General features: G+C 34.7%; 1 long non-coding RNA gene across 1 annotated transcript; it reads right to left on the bottom strand.

The window, feature by feature from the left end:
* Window positions 1–6,113: 6,113 nt before the first annotated feature.
* LOC111087689 lies at window positions 6,114–15,198 on the bottom strand. Its single transcript, XR_002612345.1, has 3 exons — window positions 15,114–15,198; window positions 7,348–7,355; window positions 6,114–6,124 (listed from the first exon to the last, which is right to left on the bottom strand). It is a non-coding gene; the product is annotated as an uncharacterized LOC111087689 (long non-coding RNA).
* Between the last annotated feature and the right edge of the window lie 5,351 nt (window positions 15,199–20,549).

Consider the following 20,549-nt stretch of genomic DNA (forward strand, 5'->3'; position numbering starts at 1 on the left):
TCCTAAAATTAAATATTATGTGACTTTTCGAACTGCCACAGTTCATTTTCAGGTGATGAAACAAAAAGAAAGCCCTTATTAAGCGAGTTTTTCAGACCTAAAACCGATACCCGTGGTGGGCAGAACACAGATAGCCAAATGTGTAGCTTTGTACTTAAACTACAAACAAACAAACCTTTGAGATTGAAAATAATGAATATTATACTCTTTACGCTGTTTTTTCAGAAGGCCGAACTTTCAAATATCTAAACCAGCCGTTTAGCTTATGGTTTCTATAAGTTTCGTGAAAGTACTAAATACTATGCTCTTTACGCTGTCCTTTCAATAGTATGTCTAATGGGGTCTCCGACTTCGCTCTTTACCTTATGTGTTGTATAAGTTTCCTTGAAAATACTGAATACCTTACTTTTTACACTGTCTTTTCAATAGCCTGTACCTTAGGGTCTCAGACCTGATCATTTAGCTTATGTGTTTTATAAATTCCTTGAACTAGCCTGAACCTTGGGGGTCTATGATTTTACTGATTAGCTCTTGCGTCCTATAAAGTTCTTTTCAGGTTGAAAATAGTAAATACCATATTCTTTACACTGTTCTTTCAATAGTCTATACCTTGGGATCTCTAGCTTGGCCCTTTACCAAATGTGAACCATAAGTTTTGAATTAAAATACTGGATAGCATACACTTTACTCTGTCCTTTTTATAGCTCGTTCCTTATTTTTCTATCCTGGCTGGTTAACTTATATGTTGTATAAATTTCCTGGAAAATATGAAATTGAACCTTGAGATCTCTAACCTGGTCACTTAACTTTTGTGTTATATATATATATATTTACTTGAAAATTCTAAATACCATACTTTTTATGCTGTCCTTTAAATAGCCTTTTTCTTGGAGTTTATGTGTTGAGTACTCAATACCATACTCTTCATGCTGTCCGTTGAATAGTTTGTATCTTGGGGTTTCTAATATGGCAGTTTACCATATAAATTTCCTTGAAAATACTGAGTACCGTGCTCTTTACTTTGTTCTTTCAGTAGTCTGAAGGTTGAGGTCTTTGACCTCGCCATTCAGCTTATATGTTGTATAAGTTTCCAAATAAAATACTGAAAGCCACATTCTTTACTCCTTTCAATAACCACTGCCCTAGGGTCTCTAAACTGGACGTTTAGCTTATGTGTTGCATAAATGTTCTCTAAAATATTATATACCATACTTTTAACACTTTTCTTTCAGGAACCTAAACCTGGAGGTCTCTGAACTGGTCGTGTAATTTAAATGTCGTAATAGTTTACTTGAAAACACTCTTTACTCTGTACTTTCAATAGCCTGTACCTGAGTATCTCTGACCTTGCCGTTTATGTGTTGAATAAGTTTCTTAAAAAATACTCTTTACTACCATACTCTTTATGGTATCATTTGAATAGTCTGTATCTTGGGGACTCTGATTTGGCAATTTACCATATGTGTTGCATAAGCTTCCTTGAAAATACTGAGTACTATACTATTCACATTTTTCTTTCAGTAGTCTGAAAGTCGGGGTCTGCAACCTTACTGTTTAGCTGATGTGGAGGTTATAATTTTCCTTTCAGGCTTAAAATACTGAATACCATATTCTTTACGCTGTTCCTTCAATAGCCTAACTGTTGTTGTCTCGGACCTGGCTGTTTAGCTCATACGTTCTATAAGTTTCTTTTCAGGTTGAATATAGTAAATACCATATTCTTTATACTGTTATTTCAGTAACTTGAATATTGAGGTCTCTGAACTAGCCATTTAACTTATGTGTTCTATAAATGTCATTAAAAATACCAATTTTTAACAATAACGTTTCATTAAACAGAATCTTGAGGTCTCTAACCTAGCAATTTATCTTTTGTGTTGTGTAAGTTTATTTGAAAATACTAAATACCATATTCTTTACACTACCATTTTTAATAGCCTGTACTTTGGTATTTCTGATCTGGCTAATTAGTTTAAGTGTTGAATACGTTTACTTTCATGTTGGTAATACTGAAAGTCATGCTATTTATGGTGTCTTTTAGTATTCTTACGTAACTTTGACATCTCTAACCTGGGCGTTTAGTTTATGTGTTTAATACGTTTACTTTTCAAGCCATCCTTTAAATAGCTTGTACCATGGGTTCTCTAAGCTAGCCATTTAGCTTATTTGTTATATAAGTTTCATTGAAATTACTATATATCAGATATTTAATGATTTCCTTTCAGTATCTAAAGTCTTTCAATATATAGAACCTTGAGGACTACGAGCTGCTCGTTTAACTTATGTGTTGAAAGTACTAAATACCATATTTTTACGCTGTCCTATTTGTAGACTGAACCTTTAGGTCTCTGTATATATCGTATACGTTTTATTGAGAATAGTGAATATCATTCTCTTTAATCTCCTTCAATAGCATATATATATATTAGGTCGTCAAGAAATTAATTAACTTATATATCAAAACAAAACATTTATTCTTATCGATGATGCTTTTCCATCTTACAATCAGGTTGTTAATGCCCTGGTTAAAGAAATCAGCTGGCTTTGAAACAAAAACGTGTCGGTATTCTCTTTAACACCTTCAATATTTGCATACGTTTTCCCATTAAGATGGTATTGCAGCGAACGAAAAAGGTGGTAATCTGATGGTGCCATATCTGGAGAATATGGTGGGTGGGGAAGAACTTCCCAACCCAACTCCATAATATTGTGTTGCGTCAAACGAGCCATATGTGGACGTGCATTGTCCTGGAGAATAAGAACACCTTTCTGATTGACGAGTGAAGGGCGTTTCTTATGAAGGGCTTGATTTAAATGTTACAGTTGCTGACTATAGATTTCTGCATTGACAGTTCGCTGTGGATTGAGGAGTTTGAAATGAATTTCTTTTTTGATGTCCCACCAAATGCAAAACATCACTCTCTGTGGATGGAATCCAGGTTTTGGGGTCGGAAGTGGTTTTTGTTTATCACTGAGCCATTGTTTTTGGCGTTTGCTATTCGCATAGAGAATCAATTTTTCATCACCGATGACAATTCTGTCCAAAAATGGTTTACGTTGGTGCACTGTCTCCAGTGATGTGGTCCTCGGGACTTCAATGCATTTTACCTTCCTTTCTTCTAGTGGAGTTCCTAGCCATTGGGGTGGTGGACCATGCCTGAATGATGCACCGTACACTCAGTTGAGAGTAGGGTGGTGCCATTCTGCAGATGTCGATGGTATGATGCCCTTCCTACCGAGGACCTGATATACAATTACACATAGTGCCAGGTTTGTTTGAAAACTCCACCATATCACGTAGTTTGCCCCTCAGGCTAAGATGTTCCACCTACCTACCATCCTCCCCATCCTCCAGATGCTGTTTCAGGGAGGTAAGGTGTTGATTGTAGATGGTCTAGCTTCGTAAGTTGTCCCTCCTTCTACCACGGACTGGATTAAAAATCCCAATGCTGCCAGGCTTTGAACTGGAGATGTCGGTTCCCGGTGGATCTGGTGTTGGTTGTAGCTGGATGCAGCACATATTTTCCCACTTGTGAATAACCGGGTATCCTCCTCCTCCTACTGCAGACTGGAAGAACTATACCCAATGCTGCCAGTTTTTGGACTGGAGACGTCATCCCACCAGGGCTTTCCTCCTTCCTACCATCTGCCAATAGAGGGCAGTACTAAATGAGAAAATATGTTTTGTGAGTGGTGATAAGTATGTATCGGAAATACATTTTCAGTTTAGGAAAATGTTAACTTCTGTGCATTATTTTGATATGATAATCTTTATATTCGATAAATAAGGATGTAATTCAACAATATTTTTTTCATCACTTACTGAGCTTACTATAACTAACATAGCTTATTTGGGGTTTTATCGTAGAGAAAAACTTTCTTGACATTTATACAGATATAATTTAAATGAATATCTGATGGACTAAATTTATACTATAACATATTTCTTGATTCAATATTGAAATAACTGTTAAAAACCAAAAGAAGAAAAATCAGCTTTGTATTCTGAGCTAATTTTTGTTTTCCCTTAAATTATCACAGGATGTCCAACTGGAATTCAGACCCACCAAGTTATAAGCACAGGAATTCTTTTATAAAAAATTTGATTGCCTTATTTTATAAAGTATATTATGTATTTGTGTGCACTTTTATATAGTATATGCTAAGTAAAGTTTTGAGGTATTTGCTGAATATTGCAATGTTCTAAAACACCCTTGTGCTTTTGGCATTTGAAGCTAGCCTGCTGTGATAGTTTAAATAATCAGAAAATGTTGGTTTTACTCCAGATATTTTTACGGATAAAGTAAGTATTTAGATGTTATATTGACTACAATATAAGATATTTTCAGAAAGCTAAAAATTACAATTAAATCCCAAAAACGTGTTATGTGATCAGTTACAATGATTTTATTTAAATAATTTTGCCTTCAACCAAAGTGTTCAAATTTTCACATACACTCCCAATTAGGCTTATCAGTTATGGAAAACTAAGTTACTCCACTGAAGTAGTGGGCAGCACAGTGATGTTTAAAACTAAATTTGCAATCACACTGAATCCTCCTTATATAATCTAATAATTATTGAATTGCTTGCACGATTTTATTGTTGCAACTTAGTTTGTGTTTTTGATACTTTACAGAAAAATAAAGCTTAAAAGTTTACATTTCTGAATCTCAGATTAATAATGAAACTAATTGGTTCCATAAACACTAGTATTCATTACAAAAACAGATATATATTGTAATTTAAAATTAGGTAATCTACAAGAATGTTTCATGGTTGCAGTTATGATTAAAATTAAGTCGAAGGTTTTTAATAGATTCTTGTTGTTAAAAACAAAATCAGTATTTTAAATGAATGAATTGTTCCAAGACATCAGAACATATAAAACTCTAGCATGTCTGTGGATTCCGAAATGCTAAACAAAATGTGATTTCAAATACAATGTAGCTATCTCGATCTTCTTCTGCCTTCTAAGCACTGCTAAAAAAATTTCGCAATCAGTGCACCAATCTATATACCCCATCAATTTCCTGCCATTTCTGAACATGTACATATCATGTAACTACTTTCCTTCAAAATCTTGTCTGACATCTTCACTCTGAGTCTTTGCACTCTTCTTTCTATGGATGATTGACTTCTACTTGCTTATTCATAGTCCAGAGACCCCACTCCTTTGCTCCTACAGGAAGCAACATAGGTGGGATTTCTGGTGACATTAGGGAAGTCCATTCTTACCCCCTCTCAATACCCCATTCATTTGGGGGGTTCTTTTTTCCATCCTCAGTCGTACCCAGCCTTCTCCTTTTCGGATTTGGAGCAAGCAGTTCCTTCACCTAACATTTCTTACGGCTTGATATGTTCTATTTTTGGGGGGATGTGGGCTTCCTTGGAAGCTCTCACATCCATGTGTTGGTCTTATATGCATTGCCTTCAATGGAAATTCTTAGATCAGGGGAGTTTCTCCTTCTTCCCTGAATCTGGTGGTGGATTGATTATTTTCTCCCAACAAGATTCTCCTCACTGAGTGGTCTCTCAATCCACAGATCTTTAGGTGGGTATGTTATCAGCTAGGGACATCATATATGCCTTCAACACCCACTGGACACACCAAACTTCCTTCAATTTGGTCTCTCATTCCTCACCCCTAACTCTCGGGGTAATTGCATTCTGTCAAGATTGGAGGGGTCTTCGTACCTATGCTTCCTCTCCTATTCCATTCCAGAGTTATATCCTTATTTCAAACCACTCTGGTGTATCTCGTTCTACTGGTGGCTCCATCTTGGTCAGTACAACCATCATTCCTCCTGCTCCGACTTTTACTTGTACAATCTCCCTACCCTTACCTCTGTCTCAGTCTCTATTCTATCAACCTCAGTTGCACAGTGTTCATCCAGATGTCTCCACATTCATGCATGGCTTTTGTCAGGTCTATTGTCTCAGCCCAGGGACTGACTCTACATTTTTCACTTTTCCTTTTCTGATTCATTAGACCTTCTTCCATGTTCATTTATCACAGTCAATGGTTTACCTTCTGCCTTTGGTCTCTTCAATGTGGTTTTCATCCTTCTCGCCCACCCTTTTCTCATCTTTTCCTATTCTTCACCTGGTTGTTTGATAAACACTCTCCACTTCGACTGTCTCTGTCTATCGAGTGGCTTTGTCAAACACCTTCCATGTCCCCAGGTTTAATCTGAGTTCATGTTCCCCTTTCATTTCACTCCTTTTTCTGTTCCTTTCAAGTCATGTATCCACCACATTCAGTTGATTTGCCTCATTGGGATCTCATTGTGGTCCTTTGTGCCTTTTCCATCCTCCCTTTGAACCTTTGTCTTCATGTTCCATCTACCATCTGCCCCTCAGGACCTATTTTTCCTTCTTGCTTGTGGACGTTGTTGATCAGATGTTTCTGCCTCTAATGTTCCCTGCTTCCTCTATCATTACTTTTATGTCATACTATATCCTGTCCAGTCTTTCCTCCCTAAGATCTATACTATTTGGTTTTCACATCCATTTCCTTGACTTCCATCTCCCACTGGTACACCCATTCTAATCCTGATCAGCTTCTTTGTCCAGTTTGCTCCTTACGGTGTTATGTGGCACATCCTGCCTCCTTTTGGGATTCAAATTCATGACTTTTATTCCCTGGAACTCTTCCATTTCCCATGATCTATTCCCTGTCAGATTAACTAATTGGGTTTGTCAACTCGTTTGGCTGGTGAATTCGGACTTATCCATGGAAGGTCGCTGTCACTACAGTGTTTCTTCCCATCATATTCACCAATTCACTATATCATTGGATTCTCGCCTTCACCATCCATTGGAAAAGATTGTCCAAGCCGGAATGTGGACTACTCCTAATAGCTTTGTTGTTCATTATATGCTTGATCTGGCTGTATCTTTCTGTAATAGACATCGTTCTCCCTCCCGTGGCGATTCTACACATGTCCATTTACCTTTGACTGGGGTAAGTCTTATCACTTTCTTTCATTTGTTTTTATTTTCAGCTACCCTAGTTTTAACCACTGATAATGGGATCCCACTCTGTGCTTTGCCTCAAACCTGCACTATTTACTGATTGCACTATAATGCTCACTGTAGAGGTGGGGTGTTTCCACATGACCCCTGGGGCATACCCAGTGATATATATATATTTTTATATATTGATAATTTTCACTCCATGGTGGACTGTCACTCATGGAGTTCTTGAGTAAAGCAGAAGGGGGTTTCTGCCCATCTCTGCTGATCCTTTGATTGAATAAATTGGGGTTGGTCTGGTTTTCAAAATAGGGAATCGTGGACACCCATTACACTTTCTCCAGTGTGACATTCTTCCAGACTCCTCACTGCATTTTCTTCCTCTTATTCGTACAGTGAAGCATGGGAGTCCTTGCCACTTCCCAGTTCCTGGGGTGGTGGATTATGGAGGCTTCCTATTGAGTGAGTTTACAAATTTACTTTACCATACATGCTCATGATTATCTACTCAATGAAAAGAGGGCAATGCTGGTTCCCATCTTCTATTGTCCTGGATGCATTTCCCAGGTGGACAGCTGTCAAAAGAAAAAGGTTGGAGCAAGTCCAGCCTATGTGGGATCCTTCTCATAATACTAGTTTTGGGATGACACCACGTTGTTCCTATGGTGTGCAGTAGAGGCCCCTCTTGTCATTAATTCTGGTTGTGGGAGGCTCTTTTCATGTTCCTATGTTTAAGTTTGGGGTACTTCATCTGCCTCATAATTCCATCTACAGAACATACATGCGCTGTTTCTATGGTTGAGCGAATGTTCCATGTCCTTCTTGTAATTCTGGATGTAGCATTCTCTTCCCTGCATTTATGGTTGAGCGATTTTATGATTTCTCCTTGTAATACTGGTTACAGATATTGCCCCATCCCCGTGGTTAAGGCATTGCATTATGGTTTGGGAATTTGCCTGGTTTTTGCTGAAAGTTAACTTCCTCTTTGTAACTCCTGTTGCTTGATATATGACACTCTGTTTACTTAAGATTGGGGTTGATGAGTGTGTGTGTGTGTATATAACACTACACATGCTCCAGCCACTATGTTTATGTTCCTATATTTTACATTATATTAATTATTTTTCTATTCTCAACCTCCTAATGCTGAGGATGAGTTATGGAACCTCGTCTCTCTAGTTGAGGTTTTATTTGTATATAGCTAATTCTGTTTATATCTTATTATGGATTGCACCTCTCCAACAATTTGCACATGTGCACATCCTTTCCTCTGCCTGCACTAGGTTAACTTCCTACTTCATGGGCAAAGAGCCTACCTATTCCAGAAGTACCCCACATTTATGTTTCCTTTTCATCTCGGGGCACATCATTCATTCTGGGCAGTTGCTATGTTGTGTACCTACACTAGTTCCTCCATCCTAACAATGGGGAATTCTACTTTGTGTGTGAGGGATGTGAGACTGTATTAGAAGTTAACATTTTTCTTACACTGAAAATGCATTTTTATATCTACTTGCCTCCTCGCGCACACTTCCCACCCTTCATCCCTACTGCTGGTGTTCTTTTTTTGGATCTTGCCAATTCTTGAAATTGAAGCTTGAGCGGGAATAGCATTGGTGGAGAGTAGTCACATGATATTTACATGTTGAGAAATGGTGCAAAATTGGGGGGGGGGGTATATAGACTGGTGCACTAATCGTAAAAATTGTTTAGCATTGTTAGAGGGCTGTAGAAGGTTGAAATAGCTTTGTGTGATAGGAGGTAAGTACCTATCAGAAAAAAGTTAACTTTTGTAACATTCACAACATTCTGAGGCTACTTACATTATTCCAGTTTAGAGCAGAACATATACTTTGGAAAGAAGCTGATTTGGTAGATCTAAAACATACGGGCCATAGTTGGTTACTGATGCTAAAAAGCATTGTCAACATATATTTTGGCTTTTGCTGACAAAAATTTGAGGCTTATATCTGAGCAGCATGGCCTTAAAAATGCAGTGTTGATGAATTAACATAAAACATGTTTTTAAGTATTTGACTACCAGTTTAAATTTAATAATCACCAATCAGAAGTATCTAATAATCGATTTAACTGGTGAAGTATGATCTGCAAAAATGCAACCAGAAAATTCAGAATTCTGGTATAATAAGCTATGTGTGTGATATTCTGAAGTAACCATAAATGTTTCTTTCATCAGAAAGACTGAATTAAAGGCAGCAATTTTAGTCTTAATGAACACATGAAGATAAATTTTAAACTTTGAATTTTATGTAAAAATATTTTTGCAAGTTGTAATGCTACTTTGATTCACACACATGCATAGTCTGAAAACCAGCTTTCTTGTACTACCACAGCTGAGTGATTTTATGCTGTAAATTGTTGCATACAGCTATCAAAATATAGTATGTATGTTGGAGAAAACAGGATAAACAATTACAATGTATAAATATTATAACAAGTGAGCAACAAATACTGTAGTTTTTTCTTATTCCAGAAATGTGATGTTCTAAGACAAAATTTGTGATAATGTGATGTTATTTAATTTCTGTAGTGCATATTGCTGTATAACAGACGTATAAATAGTAGAAATAAACGACGTAATAACATAAAGTATTTTTATTTGAAGCTTTGTACAGTCTGTTTGGTTGAATGCTCCTGAAGAAGCTGTAAAGTGAAACTTTGAGTGTCTGATTAAATAGAAACAACATTTTGGTGTTATAAGGTCGTGTATTAATAATGTGATATTGTTGTAAAAAGACAGTATTTGAAACAAAAATAAAGAATCATTGATTTATTTCACATTTTCAGCCTTTTTTTTATTATGTATATTTAGAGACAACTTTACCTTACCCACAAGATTCTTTATGCTGTCCTAATTACACAAGGAGAACTTAATAATGTTTTATTCACTTCCATTATGTTTAGTATCGGTTTTTTTTTTTTAGCTATTTAGCTAGATTACTGTTGGAATTCAAGTTTGGCTAATGTACAATCATGTATGGGTAAAAAAGAAACAAAGCTACACTGAGGAACCCAACAGCTTTACCTAAACACCCAATTTTTATTTACATTATTGTTGTCTATTCACTTTTTTTGGTTCTAAAACTGAAAGATAGATATTGAAAATTGTAGGTAATGGAAAGTTTTACTTCTAAACTGATATTTTCCTATTATTTATTTACTATTGACAAGCAGCAAACTGCTGGTTATGGTTTAGTTAGGAAGCAGATTAATAAAAGTGAAACGTAATTACTGGTTGCTAATTGGTTAGACTTGGAGAACCCTAGCCCATATTTTCGTTTGGATAACATATATTTTAATATTGTAAATATCATTGTCACTAGATGGTAGTGTTGGAGCTTTTTGTAGGTACTCATTGTGTATCTTTTAAACGAGCAAACACGTATGTAAGCATTGTCAAATATCAAAGCATTTATTACCAATCTATCTGAATAAATTATTAATACGTTGCTTAACACAACACACATTTTTTAATCCATTCATCTTGATCTCGATCAGGTGTCAAGTTTTCACAAAGACTTGCGGTAAAACCAATCGTGGACGAAATTTTTTTTCTATTCTAACAGAAAATAATGAAAACAAATTGTTTGTTTAAACAAAACGTAATAAACAATTAAATATACTCTGTAAAGGAGTATTTACTTTAATAAGAATTCAAAGAATAGGAATTCTCATCCTGAGCAGTATATACCCACGGGCTGAACAGCCAAGTCAAGAGACACTTGGGATGCAGCGATACCTGTTCCTACTTTTGATCTCCTGTCTAAAAGGAATGCAATCAATCAGCAGCACCCATCGCCATAAGGGATTTCTCCGGCTCTTTGAATTGTGTAATGAGATTGACTGTAACTTATATAACGTTCCCGTAGGTGAAAGCACGAACGTGTTCAGTGGTATTATGTCTTGAACCCCGAACCCTTTGGTTCGTAGTTCGACACTAGGCTACGATCAGCCAAGATACGATACAGAAACTCGAAATGTATAAACAAGTCAAATTTACGGATTTGTGAATTAACGCCTAAACGAAATTAAGATTTTTCAAAATTATTCAAATGTTGCAAAGGTTATGAAACTTTTGACAAAGTATGCTACTAATAGTAAATCCAGAAATACTGTGTAATCCAGAGTTGCAGGTACATATCTCTGGTTTATGTTGATAAAATAAAATGGTAAGACATTTCATAAAAAGAATGAGTTTTGTTACTTTTTTACCCACAGTTTAAGCTTAGAAGTCTTAAAATACTTGAGTTGAATATTAAAGTTTGGTAGGCCTTTTCTACCTCATTCTTGTCTTAGTTTATTCGGTAACGTTAAGGGCCTTTGTTGCTGACTAGCTTTACCAACTTATAAATAATACCTATACATATAGACATACTAAGTATTCTATTTTGCGAAATTTCTATTTTGGTCAAGGGAGTATTCGTAATTGTTACTCACCTGTGGAAGGTTTTGCTTAAAGCTTTAGCTTTTGATATGTGTCCAACCAAACATTATTTCAATGTAATCTAAGCCATTTTTGTGTAACTAAGGCCTATCTCAATGTACAGGTATACAGCGTTTATCCTTTGATGCACTTCTGTCGGTCAGCTAGAAAGATAGAGCATTAAGATTATTCCCATTGAAAGTGACTGGACCAGGAATACATCTTTCATTATCTTTTTCTTGTACTGATGTCCACTAAAGACGTTTAATTCATGAAGTGTTCTCTCTCTGAAAACCAGCGAACCAGTGTAAATATTTTCACTTTCCTCAAGACTTATGTTTTCTTTGTTTAATTTCAATTACTAAACGTGTAATGTCAGTTATTAATTATTGTGATGTACGTTTAACTTTTATGTTATACATATAATAAATCCTTATGCTTTTATATTGCACATCTTGTTTCGTCTGTTGAAATTGTCACTTAAATATTCAGTTTGCTTTTATATGTCCCCCGATGGGACAGCGGCAAGTCTTCGAACTTACAACGCTAAAATCAGGGGTTCGATTCCCCTCGGTGGATACAGCAGATAGCCCGATGTGGCTTTGCTATAAGAAAAACACAAACTTTTAATATTAACCAAATACACGTTCTTTCCTGTTAGTAGTCGATTCTAAGATACCTGTTTGTTAATTATTGTTATTCAATGTTACTACATCTGTAAGGTAACCATCATAAAACTTGTTAGATATTGTATCTTGTAGCTTGCACCTAATATATTACATTTATTTTTCAGTACATTAGATCCATGGCATCTTTGCAAAATTTTAGTAAACGCTCGAAAAATAACTTACTGCAAAATTTATTTTCACCTATATGCAAATTGTATAGATCGGTATATGCCAACTGAAAATTGGAAACATCAATGAAAGCCAGTTTCACAGATACATCAGCACTAATAAAACGGGACATTATGAGGCTTGCAATTTCTCGAAGTTTTAAAGAAAAATAATGTTATAGACACGTTGTATATTCTGTGGTAAAATAGAAATAATTTTTTGTACCTGATTTTGAACGAAATTTTTTAAAGAAAAAATAAAAGTCCGACTTTCCTATAAGACTTGGATCATGAGCTATAAAGTTAAATTTGTTGAAAACGGTAGGAGTGACTTTGTATATGTGGCTAATAAAAGGATTTATAAAGACTGAAAACGGACAACATAACATTCTACGATCTGTAAACGATAGTAAATTAGACAGTTTAACACCCGATAAATAAGAATTAATAGCATAAATGGAAATCAATCTCATAATAATAGTAAAAACGATTGATTCATCTTACCACAGATATCAAATAGTGAAGTCAATATTTAACAGAGGAGAGACTGCTTTAAAAATATGTTAAAACAACAAATCTTAGTATAAAGAAACCTTCATTTTTTTTGGTTTCGTTTTAAGATACTTGAGTCCCCGATGAGACAGCGGTAAGTTTACGAACTTAAAACGCTAAAATCCAGAGCTCAATTCCTCGTGGTGGACACAGCAGATAGCCCAATGTGGTTTTGCTCTAAAAATATTTAATATTTTTAAGGAATAAAAAAGATTTAAATTCAAAAGAAGAATATTGCCTGAATGTGCTCTTAAAGTTTAAGTATACTAGATTTTTTATTATCCAAACTAATTGTAGTTAAACTTTTTCATGAACACTACACTAAAAAATAAATATTTAAGCAAAATATGTTCGAAAATAATTGCACCCTTTAGTTGCACAGCTTTTTTTGTAGTCTTAAAATATCCTTAGTTTATATGTTGGTAGTTAAGTACAAAGCTGTGTCTGTGTGAAGCCTCGGTGGTCTATTGGTTGGAGAAGAGCGAGGAGAATATCGATAATGGTAGAAGAATAGGCTGGACGACGGTGCGGGCGATCGGCTCGGAAATGAAAAAGTGAGAAAAACAACCATTAGAAAGAATATAGTTAGCTGTAAGTTTAGACACAATGAGCTATCTGTGCTCTGTCCACCACGGTTGACGAAACCCAGTTTCTGGCATGGTAAGTCCGCAAACACACAGCTGTGTCAATGGTGGGGGTTGGAGGGGGGGGGCACATCCTGAATAAACATGCTTTAAAACTTTGAAAATTATGTTAGGTGACAATTATCTTACCTGGTAATTGCCTTTCTTAGTCATGCTACTACTTAAGAAGATATTAATGAAGAAGAATGATCTGGTAGCAAAGCAGTGGTGGTATTATAACGTTAAAGATCTCTGAAGTGGTATATGTATTATCACTTATTAATATAGGACCAGATGCTAGAGATTTATAATAGGGACTTAAACAATCCTTAGTGAAAACATCCTACAAAACTAGTTTTTGTGCTTTGATACATTCTTCTGGCGATAATAGTAATATATGTATGTAACTACGTGGATCTTATAAGAATGCACGTAAATCTCCAAGAATGGAAAAACTATCCGCTGTATAACGTGTATTATGTGTATGTAAAAACATAAAATCGTTAGTGCTATCTATTACTTGTGAAAAAAGTTTAAAATCAAAGTTTTCTTCAATAATTCCCAGAATTATCCACTTTAGTTTACCAAGTTTTCTGAGGCAGTTTAAAATTAAGGAGAATTTGCCGTATTGTGAATGTTTTGTCTTCCTTATAGACATAAAAATAAATAATCAAAATTTCATTTACAATTTTCTTTTAAACTACATCATGTTTTTAGATCTTTTGTTTTATCAAACTTTCTAGAATTGGTTTTTGAACAATCACTATCAACACATTTTTCTTTTGTTTATTTTGTAACTTTATAATCTTTCAGGCTTAAAGAACTTAGTATATAAATACCTAATACGCTGGTATTTAACTTTATATTTATAAAATAAATAAAACAAGTGGGTTTAACATTCAGTAACAGCTGATAATATAAGTATAAACAGAACTGTGTGCACATAAAGTAACTTTACACCTACTTTTATCGTACACAGCATATTACATTAACATGATACATACATTTATTGATGGATGACCAGACTGACATCACGTCCTGTACTTTGTACTTTATAGTATTATTTTAGCCACCTAAGGTTCAATAAAGCAAGAAATAGCAAGGTGTTAGTAATAGAAATAAATGACCTTATAATACCAAAATGTTGTTTTTTATTTAATTAAACCATATGAAGCTTTGTACTGTCAGTTTCGGTTTGTATTTTAATGAACGCTTCTGAAGAAGCTGTAAAGCCACATGTTGAGCGTCGAATTAAATTAAAACAACATTTTGGTATTATAAGGTCATTTATTTCTAGTATTAATATGTCTTCTATACACCATCATGCACTACAGAAATTAAATAAGGTGTTGCTACGTAATCACACAACTTCAGTACTGTGCATTTTAGGATGAATATCCTGATGTTGTTGGAAGTTTAAGCATTCGACTTTCCATAAGGCAAGAAATACTGTAAAGGTTGCCACAGCTCAAAGGGTTTATTATAATTGACCTGAAGAGGGTGATGGTGGAAAAGTTTCATCTTCAAAAACAAAACAAAAAAACAACTAGGTGGATTGACTCAAGGCTGATTAAACTCTCAGTCAGTTTCCCGAAATGATAAGGATGTTGCATTTTGCTTAGAATTTATCATGATGAACTAACACTGCCTTACAGATCAACAACTTATTTAACGCGTAGACCAAAAAAAAAAAAAAATTCGGGTCTTTTCCGTTTGGTGCCCACCAAAGATCGTTTTGAAAATGACACCAGTAATGCAATAAAATAAAATAATTAATAATAAAACATTATATGAAATTTATTTAGCGCATTCTGCGCTTTATTTCTATTTCTCCATATAAATTTACAAAGATAAGAGTCAATCATTTGGCGATGAGTTCCATATTGAAGCTTATTTCTTCACTTTAAACTGTGACATACTTCAATATTTTGGGTATGTCTGCAGGTTTCAGGATCTACAATATTTTCATTGTGATCTACAGTTTCTTGTCGGTAAAAATAACCTTCCACGTTCGGGATGTTGGGTGGGCACCAAACGGAAAATATAGTTTTTGTACTGTTGGTTGGCACCAAACGGAAGAGATCCAAAGATTCAGTCTCAAAGTTAGGACTTATCTCTATGTCTTTGTTTCAAACCATATTTTCTGTTCCTTTCGACATTATATTTTAATCCATGTACACTATAAAACAATAAGTAAACATGTCACGCGAGAGAACCGGTTTCAAAGCAACGAGTGTCCTACTTTCTACTTTAAAGCTTTGCACTTCCCAAGACATTCGAACTCAGCCATAGTTCTCGAGTTAAAACCGTCATGCTAGCTCGGGTCATTACCCCTTAAATTTGAGCCCGTGACCTACTTCATCCACACTTCTATATCAGTCGTTGCATGAACCTTCCCAAGCAAACTATCAGTCGGGAAATAGGACTAGTTGCAGAAGGTGACATTGTCCGTTTCGTCACAAACCTTCGAATACAAATCTCTATGTAAATAGTTTTACACCTCGTTTGGTCAAATAAGTTTAAGACAGATAGAGCAAAAATTTGTTTGTTTGATAGGTATGTACAATATTTTTACAGTAATGGACATTAAGTTTAGCCTAAAAACCAAGTTCAAGGCTGCAATAAAGAAAAAGTGTGTATTTTAGATTATTTTCTCTTAAGACTTACGTATCAAAAAGTTAAGACAATAATGTTTCCAGAAAGTATTATTGTTGCCACGACTTTTTTCCGAATTACTGTTTTTTTATGGCTCCTCCACACCAATACCCGTTGGTTAATAAGCAGTTTACGAAAATCCCCCCTGAGCAATTGGACGATGGAAATAAGGAACGTTTTTTTCTCGATCAGTAACATTTTATATCTTCTATTGTGGTTTTGTGAATTTTCAGTGTTAACGACATTCATTCTCAGAGACAATTGGATCCCTGATAATTTCTCTACTACGGATATTTGCACTGCGCAGTTGATTGGTGTAGCTGTCATTTCGTACGTGCATCTTGGGCTTAGTTTGGAACTGCTGACAGGACCATTAAGGAGGTGGACAGTGAATCTGAAATGCTCGAGACAAAAGATGACCCAAACTGTTCTTACTATTTTTGTAAATTGTGTTATAATATGCACAGCCACATTGAAGACAACCTTCATAAGTTTGGATTGGAAGAAAGGACGTATAACTACCAGTGTTTCAGCCCTCCATCCTCTCAGTCGTAACTCTTCGCTGACATTGGACTGGCGAATCGAAACACTGATTTGTCGTGAAGTGATATCAAAAAACGGCGTTAAAACTGAAATCCTGGTCAATGTGTTGTATCTTCTAGGTGTACTTTTTGTGCTGTTAATAAGATTTTGTGTGAGAAACAGAACATTGTTTTTGTGTGACCTTGAAGAAGATAAACTGACACGTGGTAAGTTGCCATTATTATGCCTCTCTAACAACACTCTTTAGACTTAAGACTAATCTCTCAATTTAAATATAATAATTAATAATCAAAAATATTTTCATTGACGCTTTAAAAATAGCTTTTAATTGTTTAAAAAATGGTTTTGAGCTATGAAACATGCAAGTGATGTCATTATGCAGTTGCCTGATGATCAACATCTGGTAATTTTTTCGCATGTATATGTACTGAATGATTCAGTATATATTTTGTTTCCTAAAAATCATGACAGGTGGCGTACTTCTATAATTTTCTGACGTAATTCCTGTTATAATTGTCAGAAACTGATGCTACTGAAACAACACTTATTAAATAAAAGTTTTATTTTGTTCCGCACAGATGAATCCCCCGACCACATCAGTGATGATGACGTCAGACAACAAATGTGGATGGCACGATTATCACATAGCATAACCTTTTGGGTTATTTTTGGCACTTCTTCATTGAAAACGTTGTCTTATTTATATTTAGAAGGAATTTACTACGATATTTTCACTCACGTTTTGCTGACGCTGGCGGTGATTTCACCAATCATGATATCCTTTAAAAAAGTTTTAGGTAAAAGTGAAATTCGTTGAACATACTGTATATAACACAGTGTAAGTAATAAAACTCACAAAATTCTTTAAACTTCTGCTAATTTTCTATTAAAGTATATTTCGTGTATTTAGATTAATTTTTTGCTTTTTTTTACGAAGAACGTTTAAATCATTTAATGGGCAAATGAATCTTTATTTACCTTTTGACACACAGTTTACCTAAAAAAGAAAAATTTGATACTTTTAATATCAAAGTACTATGGAAATAATATTCCAAAATTTGAGTTAGACTCGAACATTTTTGTTTATTGAATATGGAATATCATGAATATGTTCACGCAGCATTTGTTTGTATTTTAGATATATTCACGTGGCAAAGAAGATTCAACGTTCTAACATTTCATATAACTTTTAAAAACTATACGTTTATAGTGTGTTTCTAGACTAGAGTAATTATTTAACAGTTACAGGCAGACAAACAGATTGAGAAGCATGTACAAAACCACACATACTGGTTTGGAGGCATGGATACTGCATGACACACTGACTAGAAGCATGAACACAATCAGACACACTTACTTAGAAGCATATACACAGCCAGACACACTGATTAGAAGCATGAACACAATCAGACACACTTACTTAGAAGCATGTATCCAGCAAGATACCTTGAATTAAAAACATGGGTATAGCCACACACATACACACACACACTGATTTAGAAGCATGTACACAGCCAGACATACTAACTTAGAAGCAAATACACAGCCAGACACTGATTTAGAAGCATGTATACAGCTAGACACACACATTTAGAAACGTAGACCCAACTAGACACACACATTTAGAAACGTAGACCCAACTAGACACACACATTCCGAAGAAGGTTACAACCAGAAACATAAATATGGAAGGCGCACATAGCCAGACACATACAGATTTAGAGGATGGATACAACAAGCCACGTACATTCAGACACACAAATGTAGAAGCTAGACATACACAAAAATGCCCACTGAATACAATTAGACAAATATATTGAAAAGCAGTCAGACACAACGATTTAAAAGCATGATACAGTATAGATGACACACAAATTTAAAATACAAATACAGTCAATCCACAGCTTTTAAAACTAAAATCTGGAGACTGTCATACACAGAGATTTAAAACCTGAACACAGACATTTGGATTTAGGAAATGGAAATAAGTAGAGACACAGAATATGAAAAGGTGGAAATAACCAGACACAAAGACCTTGAGGCTGTATAATATTCAATAGTTTAAAATAGCTGGCTGTGAGTTAATAAAAAGGCACTGTTTACAAAGTGTATTTACTTATTTTGATGTCTTGTAGAAATTTTGTTTAAATCAAACAACACGCATACATATTATGTCAGACGTTTTGATAGACAGAATTCAAGAGCAGTAAGATAATAAAAGTTAATGTGTGCGACAAATGGTAAGTGTAAAGCATGTATGTGTTTTAACTTCAAATTTGTGGACTGATAGTTCTACAGTTAGTTAAACTTCAAATTTGTGGACTGATAGTTCTACAGTTAGTTAAACTTCAAATTTGTGGACTGATAGTTCTACAGTTAGTTAAACTTCAAATTTGTGGACTGATAGTTCTACAGTTAGTTAAACTTCAAGATTGTAGACTGATAGTTCTACAGTTAGTTAAACTTCAAATTTGTGGACTGATAGTTCTACAGTTAGTTAAACTTCAAATTTGTGGACTGATAGTTCTACAGTTAGTTAAACTTCAAATTTGTGGACTGATAGTTCTACAGTTAGTTAAACTTCAAGATTGTAGACTGATAGTTCTACAGTTAGTTAAACTTCAAAGTTGTGGACTGATAGTTCTACAGTTAGTTAAACTTCAAAGTTGTGGACTGATAGTTCTACAGTTAGTTAAACTTCAAGATTGTGGACTGATAGTTCTACAGTTAGTTAAACTTCAAGATTGTGGACTGATAGTTTTACAGTTAGTTAAACTTCAAAGTTGTGGACTGATAGTTTACAGTTAGTTAAACTTCAAAGTTGTGGACCGATAGTTCTACAGTTAGTTAAACGAATACAAAATAGGATACTGATCCAGCTATTAAGGATAGAATTTGTAGGAGAACAGTCTATTGTACAACAATAATAATATTATATTTAAAGTATTTTAGGTTTTAGTGTTTTCTTTGTTTATTATTTTCCTAAGATTATAAGTGGAAAGTTGTTTCTCAAGTTTTATTATAGTCCAGTCCATACAATTTATGTTTGGGGAAGCAGAATTTTTGAGGAGATTTACATTAAGACAGATCGAGATGATAAGAAATCAACCTAACCATCATTAAATAAATATTTTCACGATTGCTTGTCTGAATTTGTCATATCTTCTACATTCTGATGAAAAATAAAATATAAATTTGTATGACACCTCTGAAATAGCGCTTTGCGGATTCACAAAACTGCATTATCACTTACAACAAATTTTATTCTACAAAATCTTGCCGTAGGATAAATCCAGCCGATAACTTTAAAAAACCAAAACAACTAATATAGTTTCTACTTAAATCTAAAAACTGATTTTTTTCAGTGTGAATAAAAGAAGCACGACCATCTTTATTTCCCTATTATAATAGTTGTTGTATTGTAAAACAAACTTGGAAAAGACTAACCATATCGATATTTTTTGACGTCATCAGTCCGGTTTTTCGTGAACTGTGATGTCATGAAATTATCGAGGTTGGTCGGTATTTTGTATTTTGCTTCGATTAATTTTGTTCTTCCTGCTTTATGAAATCCAAATAAAACTGAAAGTCAACGTAACAAGAAACACACAGCTAGTATATTGTTACGTCTCCGTTTGTTAATTAACTTTCCGTAACTTCGTTCCGACGAAACTTTAGCGACACAAGTCCTTACTTAATAAAACGGGTTTAATCTTTCCGAATATAACTTTACGATACACTTAATTTCAACAATCGCGCTAAAACTAACGCTATAACAACGAACGTGCTCAATAATACTCTCTGACTGCAGATCAGTTACTCACTGTCTACACACACATTATTGTCCTCACGTTTGTCACCCTCTTATATATATACCAGGCTACCCTATATCTAGTAATCTCCCGACAATTCACGAAGA

Source organism: Limulus polyphemus, unplaced genomic scaffold (assembly GCF_000517525.1).
Source record: "Limulus polyphemus unplaced genomic scaffold, Limulus_polyphemus-2.1.2 Scaffold2476, whole genome shotgun sequence".
NCBI classification, from domain to species: Eukaryota; Metazoa; Arthropoda; class Merostomata; order Xiphosura; family Limulidae; genus Limulus; species Limulus polyphemus.